This window comes from Topomyia yanbarensis, chromosome 1, assembly GCF_030247195.1.
Source record: "Topomyia yanbarensis strain Yona2022 chromosome 1, ASM3024719v1, whole genome shotgun sequence".
Lineage (NCBI taxonomy): Eukaryota > Metazoa > Arthropoda > Insecta > Diptera > Culicidae > Topomyia > Topomyia yanbarensis.
Window position 1 is genome coordinate 195,066,238 of NC_080670.1, and position 21,142 is coordinate 195,087,379.

Below are 21,142 nucleotides of genomic sequence, written 5' to 3' on the forward strand. Positions count from 1 at the left end.
AAATAATTCATTCATTTGGTTTTTGACTTTAGTGACACTATACCTTATTTAAGACTTAAAATCTTGGGCCGGAGTCTCAAAGGTTGCAGGCCTCTTGGGGAATTTTTTCAAATAATTACTTTCGCTTCGCCCATCATTGAGATCTGTTTTCCCCGTTCGATACCACCAACGTGGGGCGAGTGTGACCATACGTAAAGACGGTTCTGAGTTTACCATCGTATCCGTTTTCTTACTAACCCTCCTTCCGTGACACTTACGTAGTGTGCAGTAGTGTATGCCTCTAGCAAAAAGAAATAGTGTCGGACTAACATTCTTTCCCTTTCCCTTCGTGATCTACCGTAGGGCCTGGCCGGTGCCACATCGGTTGGTACTACTAAACAAACACAGTTCACAATGCAGAATTCGATTCTGTAAACGATGAAGTAGCGTGTTCTGATAAACGAGTAGGGAGGATAGTTGCAATTTTGCAGCTTGCGCCTTCTATGCCTCCACCTCACGGACATCTATTTTACAAAAACGACAATGAATGGCGTAGCGACAACATGGAAAGTGTTAATTAAAATATAAATAATAAGTTTAATCAAAATGGCTAATATTAAACTAATTGACGTATGTCTCCTAGCAACTCATGGTGCTCAAGTCAATTGTACGAATTTGTACGAGATTGCATGCATCGACGTTTAGACACCTCGCTGCTGCAATGTGGTCCGCACTTTACACCAGTAAGCTGTGCTGTTTTTCAACCCGGTTACGATGGAGGGGTTGGATGGGTGAGCATTAGACTGGTTCAATATTTGACTTTTAGCTCCACCAGGCTTTTCTGAATCCTTTCATGGTCCTTAGTAATTGTGCAAATTTTGGTACCGATTGGTTGTGTCTACGGACCCTCCAAAAATTTCAAAGTTTATATGGAAGTTTGTATGGAAAATCGGTTAACATTAGAAAAAAAAATCTTAAAAAATCACCTTATCAATCAATTAATCAGAACACTATATATTTCTAAAGGTAATCTTCTACTGAACACATTCGTGGAACATTAAAAGTTTATGAAAATTCGCTGAGAAAAGTTATTAGCTAAAGAAGCAGCTTGACTTCAAAACAAGTGGATTTTATTATTAATCATAGCAACCCTGTTTGTATAGCTGTATCTGCCAAACGCGAGCGGTGAGTGGCAAGTCTAGTTTACACTGGTATAACGATGTAGCTATTCAAACAGGGTTGCTATGGTTACTAATAAAATCCACTTGTTTTGAAGTCATACTGCTTCTTTTGTTAATAACTTTTCTCAACGAATTTTCATAAACTTGCAATGTTCCACGAATGTGTACAGTAGAAGAATACCTTTAGAAATATATAGTGTTCTGATTAATTGAATGATGAGGTGATTTTTTAAGAATTTATTTTCAATGTTAACCGATTTTCCATGCAAACTTCCATATAAACTTGGAAATTTTTGGAGGGTCCGTAGACACAACCAATCGGTACCAAAATTTGTACAATTACTAAGGACCATGGAAGGAATCAGAAAAGCCTGGTGGAGCTAAAAGTCAAAAATTGAACCAGTCTAGTGAGCATTGTAACCAGTCGAAGCAAATGTGGGGAACAGAGACCGCTGTTGATTTAATTATATTAATTTTTTTCGCCATTGTTTCGATAGCTATACCTAGGTTCTTTACCGTTTGCTGAGCATAGGGTAATTAAATAATTGAAATGTTTGTGTTTCGGTTAAGCTGCGAAGCGGTTTACGAATGGGGCCGTTTAGTGATTTCTTGGTTCACAATTTTTGCTTTGCGGTAGGTGTCGTTTGGTGCCATTTTTTCTCAAATCCGATCCCAATCCGATTAGGAAAATTGGTTACTCTTGCTGTTGAGTCTCATAATGTGTGTGGCAGTGCACGTTGATGATGCTGCATTTGAAGAAAAAGGCCTTCGATTCTCAATGCAGGCACACTCATTGCCACTGATCATCTTTAATTTTATGGCGGGTTGAGGCATCATGTTCAAAGCAAAGTGGGGCTAAGTTATCTTTCACAATCACTTCATAGCAATTGAATTTTTTCGAATAGATTCCAGAGAAGCACTGGCGTGGCTACACCGATGACCAGGAAACCTATTAGAGATAATTCGTACTCTACCAGTGATAAGCCAAGCAAACGTCATTCAAAATTTCCCCTTCAAGACGGAAAATGTTTACCCACGGGATGATGCCTCATCAATCCGAACGATGGTCGCTAGACGGTGCGCTCGAATATCACCGTCATCGTAGACGCAGCAAAGACTCACCTTTTCCGGAACAGCACCACTCCCAGCGCAGCAGCAGCAGCAACACCTTAAACGATAGCGATAGCGAGACCAGGTTCCGTTCCAGACTCAGAACCGCGCATCGTCGTCGTCGTTGTCTGTTTGTTTGCTCAATGATTATTATTTTTTTCTGTTTGAATTGGCATTTTTTCGTTCGAATCATCGTCACTCCCAAACTTTCTGTTTGAACTGGTCCAGTTCGACGAACGACGGATCATCTTTCGCCCGAAGGTGCACGCGATCCCCGAAAGAAGGAAAATAGTGATGATGTTTACACTCATACACATAAAACAAAAAATAAAACTGAGAAGAACTCGTCTGAGACTGATAGTGGCTCTGTTCGCCCATCCGCTGCTGCTGCTGCTGGCTGGGGCTGGCCGAAGGACGGTTCGGTTGTTTGCGCTGCGACCATAAAGTAATAAAATAGAGTCGTAAAAATACCGATAGTCAGCAAAAATTGCCCTTGCAGAAGACAGCGAGGCGAAAGACAACCACAGTTGGTGGCGGATTAGCACGGATATATCGAGAGGAGCAAGCGCGCGAGACTCGGCAGGAAGACGGAAGTTGTCAGCGAAAAATAAAAAAAAATCGTCTACACGGGAGAAGAAGTAGAAGAAGATGGCATTAGATTTCGACGGTCGTGTACTTGAATGCGTTTGCGGAACGATTTTTTTTCTCGGGTTGATCATTTTCATCACCATCAAGGATAGCCGTGACATCCTTTATCGCGGTAGGCATTGGCTGGCGCCTTCTCAAGGCCTGCCTGTTCAGTGAAAGAGAAAAATAAACACGATCCCGTTCACGTCCGTTCGCGTTTTTTTTTTTTCGTTCGGTTTCGGTTACGCAACAGTGCTCTCTTCCAATTCAGCTGTGTTCGGCTGTTCGGCGTAAGGCATTTACCCTTATCGAATGTCCAGCATCTCGGAACACGCATTGTTTACCCTCATCTAGGTACTCGAGGCTTGGGATGAGGGCTCTTCCATGCGGAGACTCTTCCACGAGGAGATGATGGAAGAGCCGCGCGAGAGATGGTAATTTTTATTTGCCACGGGTTCGGGATAGACACACGGGAACTGCATGCCTCATGAGGGAAAGGATGGAAAAATTATGCAAATCGTGGCCGTATATATTTTACGTTGGTCTGTCTACTGAAGGTAGGTATCACAAAATCCTCTTCTCGTCGTAGGCAAAAGGTCGTTTATCCAGCGGCGGCTCACAACAAGGTGCAACACCACTCCAGTAGCCAGTAGATCTGACGGCGGTGGTCGGCGCGCCGCCGTGGTGTGACGCATTCCAGCGGAATTAACAGCGGGCGCGCGAAAAAACAAAAGGTGGTGAATAAATTTGTACTTCAACATCATTCGGACGGCGGTGGCGGCGAGAAGGAACTGACTTCTAACATGGCCATCGTTGGTGAAGTGGAAAAATAAATCGTTGCAAATTAAGAACAAGCTTAGATCTAGATAAAAATAGGAGAAACTAGTTCAAGTGATGGACGTGCATACAGAGTGGGAAGATTTGTTTTTCGCTCAGCAACCGTCAAGGGACCGCTAAATTCAACAATCAAAGCAATCACATAATTCGATTCGGTTTCTCTTGTCAATGTACAAGATGGTCATCCATCCGCCATCTGAGCTGTGGGTCTCCTCGTCGCGGGCAGGTATTATGCCAAGCATGGATGGCCAGCCTACTATGTGATGGAATTTGAAATTACACGTTTTTTTCTCTTCCTACCATAATACATGTAGAAACGATGACCATAGTTCGCAAGCTTTCCGCATAGCCTACTCCGGGCATTCACAGTTGAATTGCTGCAGCCCGCTTCTGGCGATGATGAACATTAATCATAAACATCTAGCGATCGGAGTGGGGACAGGGAAAGAGCGAGAATGATCAAATCACCACTCGATCCCAGCTTGGTTACTGTTTATAACTAACTGGCCACCGTAACCCATTATATTGGCGAACCTCTCCGCCCCCATCCACCGCTGTTGTTGGGTTATTTTATGGACTCCAACGAGGCGATCAATATGCGAAGTAATCCGTCATTTCTCAGCTTCTTCGACGGGCGAAGATTTATGGCGAAATCGACGCAGCAACGATGATGGCCTACTGTGTGTCGCCATTTCAGAAGTTCCGTCAATACTGGTCAGTCTCGCCAACCTTTTATATACGAACCAACTCTAACTATCATTCATCACCGACACACCGAAAATATGCAAATCAACGGACCTAATTTAAATTACACTTACCCCGTCCGGCATCCCCTACCCGACCATCATCGGCAAAAGTCCGGGTCGTACAGGTACAAACGAGAACATGTTGAGATCCCTACGGCGGCAAAGTCCAGCCGGGAGTGTAATAAACAATTACACTTTGTTATATACAAACACGCGTGAATGGGAACTGCGATGCAACAAGCTAGTGGTCATTCGCATAAATAATCAATCCTAAAGAGGGATAAAGTGACCCCTCGCCCGGTCCGGTAGTGGTGGTGGTCACTGAGATTCAAGGGGACTCGGTTCCTGCGATGACCCTTCCGCTTTTGACGGCTGACGAAGAGACCCGGGGTCATCGCCGGAGGTCATCGCTCATAGATCGTAAGAAAGGACCTTCTTTCCTACAGGAGGGAATTAGGGCAGCCGAAATGGACCCTAGGATCTTGTACCTGGCGCAGTAGATGTAGCGCGGCGAGTTCAAGGGGTGTAGTTTCACGCTTGGCATGGGAAGTTGTTTTGCTATGGTCAGTGGTGCGCTGGTGCGACGATGACTAGAAAAGGGGGCAAAGGAGGGCAGAAAAGGGGCTGTCCAGTTTGGTGGAAGGGGCGAATGGTCAGTGCCAATTAATTTGAATTTTGATTGAATGATGTGTTAGTTGGATGGTCGCTACAGGGTGCCTCGTGAGATATGTTAGTTTTAAGTGTTGTTAAATGTGTTATATTTTTCTTACTGTTTTAATTGTTGCTAACAAATTTTGTTAGTTTTATACGCGCCATGTTGAACACTATTTTCATTATTCAGTTTGTTTATTCGGCTCGGCACGTTTGCGTTAATTGACGGTTCCAATTTCTATGTGCTACAATTAAAATTTCTTAAAAGAAGGGTGTTCCAATTTAAAATTTGAAGTATACTAAGAGGAACACATTTTAGGCTCACTTACAATTAGAAATACAAATCGGCATACAAAAAAAATTCTAACTAGACTAACGAAGACAATTTAAGACATCTTTATAGGTTGAAAATACTGATTGACATTTTTTAACAAAAAATATTATTTGATTTAGCAATTAAAACTAGAAGAAACACTATTCGGCTTTCTGTAAAGGAGATAATTTATTCTTGGGACAGACACCGTCAAAGGAGTTCAATTTCAAACATTAGAGCGGCAGAGACCATGTAAGACACTTCAGCCGATTATCACAGATCAAATTTTCATCGATGATCACACCATCAATCTCGACTTCGCTATCGGGTACGTAGACATGATTGTCCTTCGAAAAGAGCCATCACGACACGAGTGGACCTTGGCTATTTCGGGAACAGCCGGGAAGCGTTTCGTCAAGTTTGTTTTTTTTATTTCGTTGATCGATATTTCAACCCTATGGTCATTCTCCTTAGTTTTCGCGTTAGATAAATCTCTAATCCTATGTGCGGGGTTGGAAATCAAAACCAGGTAAGCTGTGTACAAGGTAATTGATTCACCAATTACGCTATGTCCGCCCGTCCCATCAAGTTTTTAGAAATTTTTGATATTTTTTTTAGTTTTAGGTTTAGTTTTTTCTTCGGGATCGATAAGGCAGCAAAGCCACGGTGATCTGGACCCGCTCTGCGGTTGCTGATATTTGTCTGAGTGGTCTTTCGCGGGCCCAAAGGGGATACTTTAACTGAGAACTGGCGTCAAAATATCCGGTACACGATCGGATATCGTGTTTTATGTCGTGATAGTTGTCACCACAAGCGCAGAGACTACTCTCAAGCTCAATCTCAATACGAAGCAGATGCGCGTCTTGCTTGTAATTTGGTAGGAAAAGAGCAGGAGCGCAACACGAATTAAATCCAGTCAGAAGATCTCAAAACAGTCGTTCTTCATATTCCGTCGTTCAGCAGACTGGTACAAGTCAAGCTCTCATCGCTGATAACTCCATCGATTTCAACTTCGCGTCGGGGACGTATACATCATAGTCATTCGTGAAGTGCTGACTGTAAATGACACTACGACCCGAGCAGTCCTTTACTATTTCAGTTACAGCCCAGAAGCACCCTATCAGGTGCTTTAATAAGGTTTAGTTTTTTTATTCGGGATGAAGAAGGTCATGAAGCCTCCGACGGTGATTTGAGCCCGCTGAACCACTTTGCAGTTGCTGACTAGAACCATTTCCTTTTTTGGTTGGCTAGCCACCACTTGATTTCATTCATCTAGCGTTCGTTTGCGTTGGTGGTCTCCATTGTCAGCATGTCCAGCTCTTTCAGCGCTTGTTTTCGTGAAAACAACGATTCTAAAAATACCTTTTCCACATATGTATTTTGTGCAGCGATGCTGCTAACGCTGTTGAATGTGATCTTAACGTCCGATTACCCCTCCTCTTCTGTTTGAGCACCTTCTCTGCTCTCTAGATGACTGTCCGGATTGCTACTACCCTTCGATCTTCCTCTCCGTAATCAGAGATGCCTGTTTTTCGTTAGTCTGTTGAGGATGATCCTTTCCAAGATCTTCCTTTCTGGATCTTCCATCTGTCTGGGAAGTAGCGTTCTTCAAGATAATTTCGTCATCACCTATCTGTTCGAGATCTACAGGATTGTATGTTTCAATGCCACCTCGAAAATTCCATCCGAACCAGAAGTTTTTATAGCTCTTAAACGCTTCAACCCCACCAGAAGCTAGAAATTACATATCGTCGGTGATTTTTGCTTCTACCTCTCCGTACCGAGTCGGCGGCCATGTTATTGGATCATGCTTTGGAAAAAAAACCCTCCACGATTACCTTCAGCTTAATCGGGCACATTCCTACCGACGCCGGCTTGTTCTTTGATCTTTGCCATCCCGATCCGATGAACGTTACTCTAAGGTCTAGCATCAGCTTCTCGACACGGCTCTTTGAATCAGTTTGATTTGCTCACCTTTATCTCCCATAGTCCCATAATACACTACGCCACGCACCTCTCTATATGTTTAGGTCCTGGTTCTAAGACAAGCTGTCCGAAGAATGCTTGGAGTTTCGTTTTACCAGTAGGCTAGACGCCGACTGTTCCTTGGCCCTAATCTTCAAAGCATAGTTGTACTACAAGCCCTCGTTAACGCTTCCGTCAACTTGTCTGCATGGTGTTCGACGCAAAGCTCCTTGCCGAAGTCTCGTTGTCCAATGCTGTAATGAGTCACCAGCGCTGTGGGTTTACAGTTCACCGGGCATTTAAGGCCTCCAGCCGTTCCCCAATTCGCAGTTTCTCGTCTAGTGACCGAAGCCCATGTATTTGAAGCATCTCTCTATTTGTTTGGAAACCCCTGAAACAGCATACTGTCCACAAAACCTTGAGTCAGACTATTTCCATCAGTTTTCCGTCGAAATCCGTATCGACACTGGCTGCGTACCTCAGTAAGCATCACTCAGATGTATCTCCCAGGTCCGAATATTCTCTCAGTGCGCTGAGAGCCGGATGCTTCCTCGCCTAGCGACTTTTCGATGACCATCTTGATCGTTAAGTGTTATTCTCGATTCAAAGAGCACCTCGCATCTCGGAGTACGACGGGTTTCCATTATATTCTCTCTCAACTGCTTCAACTTCGGATCAATTCTTATCTTCTGAAGAAGCTGTTCTGGTATCGTTCGACAGCATTCCTGGTTTGATACCCATCACAAGATGTTTGATCCTAGAGTGGACGTCATTCATGTCTTTGACGAAATCGTTGAGTTTTCCATATCTTCTTCCTGAGCTCCGTGGTGTTGGTGTTGACGCTTAGTGCTAGTCGAACTCAGATGTTGGCGATCTCGCAAGTTTCCCGCTTCTTGCGAACACGTTCGCCTATCCGTGTACTTCTTTTTTCCGTTGTGTTCTATTTGTTATTGGGTTCCAACCTCGGGCAATTATCTACGTAGTACGTAGTCGCCTCCGACGACCCCATGGTTGTCTATGCAAGCGGTGAGGCCATGTTAGGGCTTATTCTATCCTTCAAGGGGATTATGTTCATAACCGGATCGGCGTAAAATCGGTGATGAAGTTTGAACGAAGACCTGGCAAAGATACCGAGGAGAAAGTGATTCGGAATCATCGTCAATTAAGCTTGTTAGGTTATGGTCACGGTGAAAACCCCTTGAGTCTTCTATGGCGTAGACGCAGAACCATGTTCTAACCTTCATCCTGAGTACACCCCCCTGATCGAGTACGGGCGTTAGTTCGTTGTTCTTCGGTATTAACTTGCATGGAAACTTCCACGCTTCCAGCTGCGCGTGGCGATGAAGGTCTACCTCCCCTTGCAGTCGGTGTTTGTAATTGGCTGGAAATCATACATGTTCGAGTCACTTCAGGTCAGTTTAACGAGTCACTTCCAGGTGCAGAACTTATTCACGTCGATAGCTGCTTCTGTAGTCGTATAGTGTAACGGTAGACTAGGGACTCCTTTGTACCATCTGCTGTCTGGCGTCATATCCTGCAGGCGAACCTACTTGGTAGCGTCGTCATCGGTTACGTTCAGCTTGATACGTACCTAATGCCTTTCGTTTATTTCAGTAATTTCGCGAAACTCGCTAACTCGGAACATGACGGACTGGGAGTACCGCTGATGGTCCGAGCTCAGCTAACCCATAACGTCCCAAGAATGAGTCCCGAAAAAACGGTTGTAAGTTGGAATAGTGAGAGATTGTCTAATCGGTCCTGCCAAACGTGCACCTACAACGGCTACCTGGAGTTCAAGCCTCGAAATAGAAGTAGTGCCAGGCTGTCTTACCCGAGCCCAGAACTGGAGTGTGTTCCGTTCTAGACAAAACGTAGATGTACGGCGGCTACATAACCGTTGTCACTGGCGTCGACAAATGTGTGCAGATATATTAGAGGTCGAGAGCATTCGAGGACCTTCGCCATTCGCGGTGAAACCTGCAGCCATCGCTGTCACTTCTCGAACGAAAATTCGCCCGATCATCGCCATATCGCCAAACGTCTTGCAACAGGATCAAACAGCTTGCTCACCGTATCGAATGACAACGGCCAACGATGCGTGAACTTCGCAGCCTCCCGTGGCATGGTAGTCCGAAGTAGCCACCTGGAGATCACCTGACCAACGCACCGAAAACCAAATCGATCACGTTCTAATCGACGGGCGATTCTTCTCTGATATCACCAACGTTCATACCCACCGCAGTGCGAATATAGATTCGGACCACTACCTAGTTGCAGTATGCATGCCAAGGCCGAACATCGCGCCACTTCGGGACACCGGGGTTGCCCAAGACTAGCGTGGATGTGGAGCGATACAAACAAGCACGGAGCAGGCAAACCTCGGTCCTCCGGAGAAAGAAGCGCCAACAGGAGGAACGAGATCGCCAAGCAATGGAACAACTGTACCGCGTAAACGACACACGCCAGTTCTACGAGAAGCTGAACAGTTCGCGCAAGGGCTACGTTCCGCAAGCCGATATGTGCTGGGACTTAGACGGCAACCTTCTAACGAACGAGTGTGAGGTGATTAAGAGGTGGAAGCAGTACTATGACGAGCACCTCAACGGTGAAGCAGATCTTGGAGCACGCGCAGAAGACGACGTGATCTCCAAGAAGTCCAAGTAAGAGATCGATCGCCTGAAAAACAACAAACCTGCCGGTGTAGATCAACTACCCAGCGAGCTATTAAAATACGGAGGTGAAACACTGGATAGAGCGCTGCACTGGGAAATCGCCAAAGTTTGGGAGAAGGAGATTCTTCCGGTGGAGTTCGTTTGCCCAATCTACAAAAAGGGTGACAAGTTGGATTGCTGCAACTACCGCACGATCACACTACTTAACGCTGCCTACAAGGTCCTCTCCCAAATTCTTTGCCGCCGATTGTCAGTCATTTGCAAGGGAGTTCGTTGGGCATTATCAAGCGGAATTCATGGGTTCCCGTGCCACCACGGACCAAATATTCAATCGCGGCAGGTTCTGCAGAAGTATCGCGAATACAACGTGTACAAACATCATTTGTTCATCGATTTCAAATCGGCATATGACACAATTGATCGAGATCAGCTATGGAAGATAATGCACGAGTACGGTTTTCCGGATAAGCTAACACGATCAGTCAAAGCAACGACGGATCGGGTGAGGTGCTTTGTTCGAGTATCAGGGATACCCTTTGAATCACGAAGAGGGTTACGGCAAGGTGATGATCTATCGTGCCTGCTATTCAACGTTGCGTTAGAAGGTGTAATAAGGAGAGCGGAGTGGCACGATCAGGAAGTCCGTCTAGCTTCTTGGCTTCGCCGACGACATTGACACAATGGTACGGAACTTTGAGGCGATGTCGGAAACGTGCATTAGACTGAAAGCTGAAGCCAGCAGGATTGGGCTTGCCATCAAAATTTCGAAGACAAAATATAGGAAGAGGTTCTAGAGACAACAATGTGAACCTCCCATCCCGAGTTCGGATTGACGGTGACGAAATCGAGATGGTCGACGAATTCGTGTATTTGGGCTCACTAGTAACCGCCAACAATGATACCAGCAGAGAAATTCGGATCTTGGCGGGAAAACGTGCCTACTTTGGACTCCTGAGGACGCTCCGGTCGAACAAAATTCTCTGCCGCACGAAGTTGACTATCTACAAGACGCTGATTAGACCGGTGGTCCTCTACGGCCACGAGACCTGAACTATGCTCGTGGAGGAGCAACGCGCCCTTAGAGTTATCGAACGAAAGGTTTCGCGTACTATATATGGTGGCATGCAGATGGATGACGGAACGTGGCGCAGGCGAATGATCCATGAGTTGCATCAGCTGCTGGAAGAACAATCCAACGCGCATACCGCAAAAATAGGACGTTTGCGGTGGGCTGGACACGTCGTAAGAATGCCGGACGACGACCTGGTGAAGATGGTTCTTGAGGGCGACCCTACAGGAACAAGAAGACGGGGCGCACAGCGTGCACGGTAGATCGACCAGATAGAGGACGACCTGCGGACCCTTGGAAGACTGCGAGGCTGGCGACAAGCAGCAATGGACCGAGTGAAGTGGAGACGGCAAACAGCAAGAGACAACAAGCCTGGACGGTAAGGTGACTACTGAGGAGCCTATGTATCCAAACATCAGGATCTACAAATCTCGATCCAGAAGTCGTTTTCGCGGATCGCGGACCACCACATATGATCGAAAAAACGCAGCCAGTATGGCCCTGTCACAGAAGTCACGGACTGCTTCGTTGCTAACTGTGCCATCCCGGAAAACACAAACACTATTCACCTTAGACAACCTGTGCCCTGGCCACTCGCTATCTTTTCAATAAACCGTGGCTAATAGGGTAACTCCTGGATGGTCGTCCGGCAGCCCCAGTCCACTAAACGGGAGGAGCCCTACCCGAAGCAGTCGTACCAACCCCAGTGTCCCTACTTCACACATCACTGCATGCTATCCGTACAATGAAACACCACCGGATTCAAAGTAAACCTTGGAAACCTGCAACGTCACGCACCTATCTGCCACGCCATTCTGGAAACACACATCAGGAAGGACTCTGGTCTGGTCTCAGAACAAGAGCGGATCTTATAAACAGAACCGGAGAAACTCAACACCGATCTAATCGCTGAAGCACGCCGGATCAGTTTCAAATGCACTGTTCCTTCGATCTATGTACCCCAGCCGGAGAGTAACATTCGAAATAAGCTTAGCAACCTCATCGAGCAGCTCCCAATTCAACTTATAATAATGGGGAACTTCAATGCACACCATCACAACTGGCGCTCTAGGCAAGGCTGTCATCGCGGTAACTCAATATTAGAGGTAGTCAAGAACAGTAATGCTGTCATGCTTAATGACGGTAGCCCCACATTTGTCCGCGGTCGATCGACATCGCAGGATTTTGTGGACCCTGCACGTCCAGACAGAGATGCTGTATTTTTAACGGACCGACGTATTTGAACAGAATCTATCGAACAATAACGACCAAGACCGGTCATACTCCCACTAGATCCTATTCGAGCTCATGGTACAGGTAGCTTCATCTTGTATCCGCCGTACAAGTGGAACTCTATTACATCGCAATAAAACATTAGTGGAACCTAGAAGTGGTATCGAATAGCAGGGCACTCTAGACAGCCCTTCGATCACTCAAGAGTGTTACTATCGATTACCCTCTATGGGAGCGGTGATCGGTGGATTATCGTAGGCTAAGAAATCAAGCAAGAGGGAGCCCAAGATAGCCAACTGGGCTGACTTAATCGATGGAAATAGCCCTGACTCTTCAACCCAGGGACTCTGGAGGAGAGTGAACTGTCCTAGTGGGAAACGAAGACAGACCGGCATCTCCCTCACTATTAACGGAACTACGACAGTTGACCCCATTGTGATCGCCAACGAGATCGATTGAATGGCTGTCGTCGGACGAAGTATTACCCGGTATAACATCCTTTTTTTTCGCCACCGAATTTGCTGCCACACTCGGCAATGCTCCGACACTTTTCGCCACTGTGGTAGAGAATACTTTTTAATATTTTCAGCTGACTCTGGAAAGATGGAGCTTTTCCAGAGACCTGGCGTAGAGCGCTCCTAATCCCCATCCCCAAGAAGAGTCAGTGATATTCGTCTTGGCACTTATATTCACTTGGGTTGTTTCATTGTGTAAGTAGGGCTTTGTCCACAGCTCGGGTTCTTGTTTGCCCGGCTGACCCTTCTTTTCAGGGCGGCTTAGGTGCTTCTACCTGGACAGGTGTGTGGCTCCTTCTAACCGGCTGGGACAGAAACGGCCGCGCTCTACTCTTATTTTGCCAGCGGTCCTTGACTGTTAGCTAGGGAGGTGAGCTTTGCTCCTTTGTTGGAACCTCCCTCGAGACGATGGCGAATTATCGCCGGATCTACTTGCTCCCCGCGAGAGATCCCAGAAGTCATCGCAGTGTACTTCCTAGGAGACACCTTTGGCCGATCTGCTTCGCTCTCCTTGACGTTTAGCTGTGCAGGAGAGCTAGACTCGTTCGGCTGATCCTTCACAGCGAGAGCGGGTAGGTGTCTTCTGGGTCCTTTATACTTTGCCGGGGAAGCGAGTGACTCCTTGGCGCTTAGCTTCCTTTTCCGGCAACCCGACACCACACTATGTACTGTGTCCGAACCACAGGCTTGCACTTACCGACGGTCTTAACTTGAAACTTTTCTCTAGTGGCGGAAACTGTCTCATAAAACATATTACGGACGTCTGTTATTCGCCGTGGTTCGTCACATTCTAACTTATCACCCGATGGCCGCCTTCCTCACGACCAAAACAAATCACCAACCGCCTCGTCGCATAGTTGCCATCGATGAGCAGCATAACCAACGCACACGTATTTTCGCGAGAGGAGAGCGGTAGCCTAGCTAAACGTTATGCTAATTATACACAAATGTCAAACAAAAATTACTACACCTATCTGCACAAACAAAACAAAGTTCACAAACGCGAAAAGGATCGAAAATTTACAACTAAATGTGAACGGTATCGAACAGAGGTAAGCATAAAATTATGTAAACAAATACACTCCACGGAGAGAGTACGTAAAAATAGGTATATTTCCACCAAGTGCTAAATTGTTACCCTGACGGGTTACAATTGAGATTGTTACTCAAGCATTATTTGAAGGCCTCTGTTGGGTATTGTCATACTAAATAAAGCGTAAGATTATAAAACGGTCGGTAAGAGGGTGTACTCCGCCAACTACATCAGTGGAACATCCGCGGGAACGTCGGTCGTGTCAGCCAGGAATTCGGCAAGTACCTCCCTATTACGGAGCGATTCTACAAGTAACCAACTTTCTCCCAACATGCCCACGCAAGATGATTATTATCGCCTTCTCGAAATGACCAGGAGTATTACCACCACCGTGCAGATGTTCCTCTAGCTAAAAGCCGTGGGGTCCTCCGTATCCGATCCGTTAGTTCAGTCACAGATAACAGACGTTTAGGCTAGAACAAAATTTCTTCAAAAACCTGTGTAAACATTCAAATTGATAAACGTTGGAAATCCGTGTTTCACTATTGCCATCTGCTCAACAGTTTGCTGTACGTGTTTGACAGCTGCACTCTAACTACATTGTATCTATCACTGCACCATCTGCAAACGTTTGCCAAACGTGTTTCAGACGTCTGATATATTCGGAATTCCAGTAGCGGGTATTTACACACGATTCAAATCGAGCCTAAACGTCTGTTACCTGTGGTTCAGTCGTTTCAGCTGAAGATGCAGTGATTTCCAGCCATCTCCAAAACCCCAAGGATATCCTAACCATGATATTCTCAGATTCTATTTCCATCATAACTACCCTGGAGTACGGGGACCCTTAACACCCTTTCGTCCGAAAATCGAGAACTGCGAACGACAATATACTGGGTCCAAGGACACTGTGAGGTTAATGAAATGCCGACCGACTAGCTTCACTTGGACGTCACTCCCGTACCTTACTAACTCGTGAAGTTCGGTCGTCCGATATATGCAAGGCATTCAAGAGAAAAGTAACCACCACTTGCTCGTTGGAGAGGCACTCCGGGCTACCCACAAAAGGTGAAGGGAACCTAAACGGGGTAAGCAGAATTGCAACATCAGGACTCGTCCACTGCCAAGAATACGAAGATTTACGCCAGCATTATGACCGTTCTCTGTCGATCCTGAATATCCTTACAAATGGTTCGGTTAGAGAGGAGTTTATTTTTTTTATTTCCAGAAAGATACAGTATTACTCGCAGTCATTTAAGCTAGGGGCCAAGAAGCAAGAGGTGGAGTTCCGGTTAAATACGTGGCTATTGTTTTCAAGTCTTTTCATGTTAGACCGAGTATTCTCGATGTACAGCATTTACTGATGGTGATAATGGATAATGGAGCTTAGGATTACGGAAGCCTGCTATATCCAGTTCCATCATATCGAGCATTTAGTACCAATAGCGTGCAATAAATTAGCCCATGCGAAAAAATTGTATGACAGGGTTGTGTGGAACAGAACAATCAACGATTCTACGAATACATGAAAGACGGGAAAATCAAGGTAAGGTTGCACGATCAGGTACCACTTACTTACAATTTGGCCGTTTATAATTTATATTAATTCGGAGAAGTGGAGGATACTTGGAGAAACAACTTCCTTGATATTTCCAATATGGTGATTTTGAAGTGGAAATGCGGTCCGATCCGATTCTCCCTACTAAACCTTGCAATACAACACACGAAACTGTATCATTACACAGACTACTTTCCGCGCATATCAAGTACAAATAAATACGTGCCAGTGTTGCGATCAAACGGCACGTCATGGAAATCCTGATCCGAAGCTACAATGCAAATTATGTAGGATTTAATTTGCATTGTAGCTTCGGATCAGGATTTCCATGACGTGCCGTTTGATCGCAACACTGGCACGTATTTATTTGTATAACTGCAATATGGCAGCTGCGTCCAGTATCTCAAAATCAACAGCTAGTAACTTTGTAGGTTAACGATGTTTTGAGATGATGTGCATCTTTTGGACTATAATTTTTATTACTGATTTTTACCCAAAACTGTCTTATTTTTAGTCCAATCGTGTAGCTTTGTTCTGCTAGAATAGTTTTTTGTTGTCTATTTTTCGATCGACCCAAGGTGATTTATGCTTCGACATTAGATTTCTCAATCATATGTGTATCAAGCTGCTTGGTTCAAAACTATCCGACGTTTCGACCGTTTTGGTGGCAGCTTTCAAGAAAAATGCCGGTTTGTATTTATAGACACAAAAGCAAACTATGCGCGTGGTTTTAAATGGATGCTAAAAGCTTAATAACTTCTCTTCCAAGAAAGTTGGATTTATTCGCAGTTTTCTTTCTTATTTTCACTTGCAGTGAGAAACTGATGCATATAGTGCCACCTGGTGGTGAAAATACAAATTATTGGGATTTCTCCAAGTAAATTGTCGAAAACTCCCATACAAACTTCGAACATGTTGGTCCTGCTAGACTTATCCGATTTGGCTCTAATTTCAAACAGAGACTCCTAGAAGGACTAGGAATCGACCAGGAGTAGCCTGATGAGTGTAATTTTTTTGTAGTCACGGGTGGACTCATTTAGGTTTTAAAAATTCGTTTTTTTTTTCTGGGCTGTTTACTGTGTATACATCTAAATCTCAATGGCTGTCGTGGGAGTTAGAAAGATGGGATAAACAATTACATAAATTTGGATTAGCTTTAGTAAGTAATACGATTCATGAAATGCGCAGCAGGGTTACCATATTCATAGATTTTTCTGTAATGTCGCAGTTTTTTTTTCATAATTTTTGATCACAGATTCTTTTTCACAGATGACCGATTTTTGGCCTTTTGATGAAAATTTCACAGATTTTCACTGATTTTTGGAAATATTGTGATTTTTCACAGATTTTTCGGAAATTTATCACGGATTTCCACAGATTTTTTTTTCCCTTTTTAGTCATCACAGATGGTAAAAAGTTTTTTTTTGACCGAAACACAGATTTCAATGTGGCATCCCTGATGCGCAGGAGTTTTATCATGAGTTTTCGCTTCGTATTCCATAGGGCGGCCGACTTCACTGCCACGGAGACGTTAAGTGTACAAAAGGATACACTACTTGTGCAGATAATACTCAAAATAAAATGTCAATTAATAAAATATGAACATGATTATTTTATTGATCCGCCGTAGATAATGATATTACGCTCATAAAACATATGTAGTAATCATTCCACTCCGACTAAACAATGCGTATTTCCCCCGTACACACAACACCCCAGTCTCTAGTTGGTCAAATAGACACTGAACAAATAAAGACATTTACGGCTTTGTTAGTCAGTACTTTTAGGCAAACCTTTTGTTTTTCAAATTGCCATAGCAGACATTTCTAGGTTTTCACCAAAAAACTTTGTAATTTCAGGCAGAATTCGAAAGGAATATTCTGTGTTTGATGTCTATCCAAACCAATTGACACAAACACTGGGATTATTACATGTTTGCCTTTGTCCTTCAAAAGTTTGTTCAAATCTGTAAAGGTTTATTACATGTCCCATGGACACTTATTTTAGAATGGCGTATATAAGGGAAGGGATGAATGGAAAAGTTAGTACAACTCCGTTCGAAATTCTATCAAAACTAAATCTCGCAATCACAATTCTTTGTAGGAAAAAATCCTCCATCTGAAACGCACTTTATGGCCAATACTAAATCGTCACCCTGTACTTAATTATAACTAAAATTGTACTTGTTCCGTTTTTTTCAATTTCCCAGCCGACCATTGCACACAAGCGCAGACAATATTTGCTTGCATCGTGTACTCGACTACCTGTCCCATTCGCGTCGCGCTGCGCTTCCAGGTAGGAAATTCTAACTAAAAACCCCCCGTTGCAAACCCCTTGCAACCAAAGTCTCGCAGAAGGATATCTGTTTCCTTCGGACCGACCGCGTACAAATTTTTATTAAGATTAAAAGTGATGCTTGATTCAATTTTTTACCTGCGCTTTGGCGCAGCTGAGGCAACTCACAATTTATGCAAATAAAACTTTTCCTATACCTGGCCAAACGACCGAAAACCGTTGTTCCGTTCTATGTAAATGAAGTACGAACTGACCATTGCGCATCGAAAACGAACGAAGATCCTTTTCCTCGTTTCCTGTCCTGGTTCCTCATCCCTCACAGCGTCCAGCCGGTGACGATGGTCATCTCTATCTCTGCTACCTGACCGCGCGAGACCGTCCCGGTAGCCGGACCGCGGGAAAAGTTTTTCCCTGCCGAAACGAGATCCTGGGAAAAAAAGGTTTCCTCGAAACATTCGTAATAAATCAGCTCCGGTAATGAGAAAATGATTTTCGAGGCGAGTTCGGCTACCTGCGCACACACTGACCACTGTCCGAAGTTGGCCAATTTGGAGCGAAGAGAGGCACCGGGAGGAGGCGGGAAATGGGCCAGCCAGGATGGTTGTAAAATTAAGACGCAATTTTCGGGGCTAGACAAGGAAAGGATTTTTCATACATAGTTAGAAAATCACCGAGTACATAAATCGTCCATCATCAAGCGAGTGCGCCTTTTTCCAGTCCTTTCGGATGTTGCCAAATATTGGACTAGATTTGATTCGGGTTTCTTGACTTGACGAGGTAACAACAAAAAAAGTGACCGTTGGAAGCATACTGTTTGGGTTTGGGTTGATTTTGGGCACTGACAGTTACTGGTCAAATTTAATCTAGAACTGGAACAGTCCGGGTCGGTTGATTTGCAATACCTGGACAGTTGGAGTTACGTGGACAAGGTGGCGACGAGGCGGGGATTTGACCGTTGTAAGAATGCGAAAGTGGATCGGTCTGAATTTTATTTATACATGGCCTGTTTGCCGCCATATTCGAAATGGTACATAAGTAACGGTTTTTAAAGGCCTGTAGAATCAGCTGATCTGTTTTTTTGATTCCTTTAGCTAATTTATATACAGACGACAGAAACATGTTCTACTACCACTACGACAACTGCCATAAAACTGTCAAACTTGCAATGATAACTTCAATCGTAATTACAGATGGATCGAGGTTGCCGTGTGTAAGGCAAAATCAAGTCAGGGCACTTTTTTCGCGCCAATCAGCTTGCCTTTATAATTACCTACCGATGAAGACACTACCGGTCTACATACATTGAACGGCATGGCCGTCTACGACGGCACTTCGGGAGGTACTGTTCTAATCAGTAGGTACGACAATGAGAATGGAAAAAACCGTTCTACGAACGCTATCAATCCAGAAGGCGTTGAAAATGTAGGCCAACTATGCGTCGCCTTTTTGCAGACGTTATTTCGTAAGCAATCAAAGCAACCATTTCGCACTGCTGTTGTTTGTTTTCTGATTTTGGTTAAGTGTCGAAAATTGTCAAAATAGAACAGTTCACAGACGACATTAACACAGAACGGCGTTTTATTTTAATTACCGTATTCCGACGCAACACTGCAGCGATCTGATTTCAAACCTGACTCGGTCACATTCTGAAGGGAAACGATCCGCACCCGCCTCGACCCCTTTTCCAATCGATGAGTGTATCTTATGGCGATTTCGCTTGAACCTGAAACTGAGTCAGGTTCTAACCCCAACCGCTGTCAGTTCATACATTTTGACAGCAGTTGGGGTTAGGAACTGACTCAGTTTCGCCTCAAACGAAAACCACATTAGCTACGACGATGACTGTGAACTGATTTGGATGAGTAATGAGACTGTTTTTCGAATAATATGATACCGAGAGTAGTAAAATGCGTCGTAGTCGTTGTGCCAAACGAGAACCTCTAGAATAGCCTTGTTTGGACAACATTAACCTTCGGCGAACGATCGGTACGTAATTAGCGAAATGCCTGAATTCGACCTCGACCGGGCGATATGGAGAGAGACATTAGAAACTGGTGGGAAACGGTTTAAAAAATCTGGGACAGCTATTCTGAAAAGATAATACTACAGTATTGGTGAACAATTGGGAACACTTGATACCGTCTTCACGCATGAACACTATTACATTCAATTTCAATGGAGTTTTTGGCAATCGAAAATATTTTTTTGGATTTTCGTTTCTCAATGTTTCCTATGCTATACCCATATTCCAAACGTTGCTAATAAGTCGTTTGCAATTCGATTTTTTGGCATATTTGGTAAGATCTAAATGTAAGTGAAACAAATGTGCTAAAAATCGAAATACAGACGCCTTACTAGCTACGAATCGGATATGGGTGTGACTTGCGCGATGAAATCATGTTATTGACTACACGTAAAGTGTTCTTCACCGTCGGTATTATTTGGAAATATGTACCAAAGTTCATTAGCTGCAACGAAAAAATCCAACCTTTTAGGACACTATTTTGTATTACCTGTCATGTTAAATAAACAGAACAAATTTATTACAATCAACATGATGTTTGCTCAGCATCCCGTTCACTGTGTACAGTTATGCACATCAGCAGCTTTGTCACATTTATTACATTACATTATAAATTGATAAAGTTGTGAATTTCAATTAGTACTTCATATTGACAGCTCTGCTCGAGATTAACTTACAATTGCCGCTTTCGATAGATTATTGTTTGAAATCAATTGTTTTATTATTAATGCAAAGTATACATACGAGATTAAATGTAAAGTTTTTCCGACCAGATGGTTCAAAAGTAATTTTTCGTTGAAACGAAAATATGTTGCGAATTCTTTAATTACGCGGGATTTATCATGCTTCTAAATAAAATAACTATTTTAATTCAGTGCATCGTGTTCAAAAAGAAACCACAATTTACGGACGAACGACATTCAACAAGACAAAATATAAACCCCAGCATCAAAAACAAGTATACTATTCTACTATACATCACGATTGATCTTGAAAGCTGTACCGCATGTATTTATAGATTCGAGTAATTTCAATGTGTCACTTTGGAAGCGAATTTCAACAAACTTTGCCGAAAAATTTATTGAATATTCTTCTTTCGACTATGGACTATTATTCTTTTGTTTTTTTTTTTAAAGTTTATATAGAACGGCTGTAGAAACCTATAACAAAGAACTACCGCAACAAGAATTCGCTCAAAAAGAGTCAATAAAACAAGGAATTACTACTCCTGCATCAATAAATGTGATCACTTGGAAGTCAACAGAATATATATATATATATATATATATATATATATATATATATATATATATATATATATATATATATATATAT

The 21,142-nt window shown here is 43.8% G+C and overlaps 1 protein-coding gene across 1 annotated transcript in view; it reads right to left on the bottom strand.

The window, feature by feature from the left end:
• Positions 1-796: 796 nt before the first annotated feature.
• Positions 797-21,142, bottom strand: part of LOC131686146 (uncharacterized) — a 546,994-nt gene continuing 526,648 nt past the window's right edge. Inside the window, exon 19 of the mRNA XM_058970337.1 lies at positions 797-886. The gene's annotated coding sequence lies outside the window, so the exon portion shown is untranslated. The remainder of the gene's footprint in view (positions 887-21,142) is intronic.